General features: G+C 43.1%; 1 pseudogene; it reads left to right on the forward strand.

The window, feature by feature from the left end:
- Nucleotides 1-910: 910 nt before the first annotated feature.
- Nucleotides 911-1,728, forward strand: LOC147237441 (uncharacterized; annotated as a pseudogene).
- Nucleotides 1,729-2,100: the final 372 nt, after the last annotated feature.

The raw sequence follows: 2,100 nt of genomic DNA on the forward strand, positions 1-2,100 counted from the left end.
AAACAAAACAATCCTCACTTCCGACTGTGGCCTCTACAGCTGTTTTAACGGAATCTCACCAAGCATTTTGAACAGGTTTAGGCATGGTTAAGTGGGATCCGTGAACAAAGTTTACTGATTGTTCCACAGATGTGACACTTTGGGATGATCTAGTTGATGTGGGCATCATCCAATTGTTATCCTCGCATGTTTGGCATTTGGGTGATATACGCAAAATGTAATGTGATACCAAATTCCTGCCCCACTAGTCTGCCCAACTAGACAGCTTGCTCTATTAATGGCGATGACCTGTTGTGGTTCTGAATTGGCTGGTTCACCGACTTTCCTTTGATCCAGTCATTTGATTTGGACCAAGTTTCCTGTCAAGAATGCATGGGTTTGTTCTGTGGAAGGTAAAGGTTGAGAGAGACACTTTGGGCTCAAACATGGTTAAGAACTTTTAAGCAATTATTCACATAGCTAAGTTGTGCTTCCTTTAAATCGGCTGCTAGTAATGGAGCACCCATTGACCCTGACTGTGGCATCGGGAGTGGTTTTACCATGATAATCTCAAATGGTGATAATTGGGTATTGGAAGAGGGAGTCATTCTTATTCCTGCTGGCACTGCTGGTAATAACTCAGTCCATTTTTGGTCACTGCTCACCATAGTTCTGGTGAGTCTAGAGTTAATGATTCTATCAATTCTTTCCACTAACCCAGAATTTTGAGGGTGATATGGGATATGTAGGTCCCATTGGATGTGCATAGCTTTACACATCTGCTGAGTTACTTATGATACGAATGCTGGTCCCCTATCACTATTGATACTGGTTGGTATTCCAAATGTAGGAATGAATTCCTTACACATAATTTTACAGACAGTTTTGGATTATCCCCTTGTGGTAGGATAAACTTTTACCCATCTATTGAATTGGCACATTATTACCAAAAAAATCTACCGCTGCCTCTCCTAGACACTCCCATACCTCCACAGGTATATCATCAGGACCAACTGCCTTTCGACTCTTCATCCTCTTCAATGCTTTCATCGCTTTAATTTTACTAATCTCTACTACTTGTGGTCTATAATAGTCACCTCTTCTACCCTTGCCTCTCATTCATTTTCCACATTCATCGGCTCTTCAAAGTACTCTTTCCACCTTCCCATTACTCTTATAGCATCTGTCAATACATTTCCATCTCTATCCTCAATCACCCGGACCTGCTGTACATCCTTTCCATCGCTATTTCTCTGTTTCACCACCCTGTATAGATCATTCTCTCCCACCTTACTGTCCAACTGGGCATACAAGTCATCGTACACCCTTTGTTTTGCGTTTAGTACCTCTATCTTTACCTGACGCTGTATCGCCCTGTACTCCTGTTTGTTCTCTTCAGTCCCCCAGTGTCCCTGTCCTTCTTTGCTAACTGCTGTCATATACTCTTGCACTTCCTCATTCCACCACCAAGTCTCCTTTTCGATTTTCCCTCCAGATGCTACACCCAGTACTCTCATACCTGTCTCACTGATCACATCAGTTGTAGTTGTCCAATCATCTGGAAGCTCCCCCTGACCAGCCAGGGCCTTTCTCCACTTCACCCTGAAAACCATACAACACTCCTCCCTTTTCAGGTTCCACAGCTTTGTTCTCTGCACTGCCTTTGTCCTCTTGATCTTCCTTGTCACTACAGTCATCCTACAAACCACCATCCTATGCTGTTTGGCTACACGCTCTGCAACTATTTAGCATTCACTGATCTCTTTTAGGTTACCTCGCCTATACAAGATGCAGGCATACATTGAACCACTACTGGTAAAGTCCTGGAGTAAAATGCAAAAGTTACCACTATGTTCTTGAGTGAGGGCTGTTGCTGTTGCAATCCCATTTTCAGTGGCACATAGCAGGAATGGCAGTTCATAGTCAGACCCAGTGTTGGAACTTTGGTAGGAGCTTGCTTCAGATCTTGGAAAGCTTTAGTCATGCTGTCAGTCCAGTTTATCATGTGTTCTTTGCAGGCAGGAAGTAGAATCCTGAGTAGTCAAGTATTCATTGGTGGCAATAATTGACCATACGCAGAAAAGACTTATAATTCCTTCCCCTGTGTAAGGCTTTTGGCAT

The sequence above is a fragment of the Fistularia commersonii genome, chromosome 1 (assembly GCF_037954325.1).
Source record: "Fistularia commersonii isolate RoL2024-O1a breed Wild chromosome 1, RoL_Fcom_v1.0, whole genome shotgun sequence".
In the NCBI taxonomy this organism is placed as follows: Eukaryota; Metazoa; Chordata; class Actinopteri; order Syngnathiformes; family Fistulariidae; genus Fistularia; species Fistularia commersonii.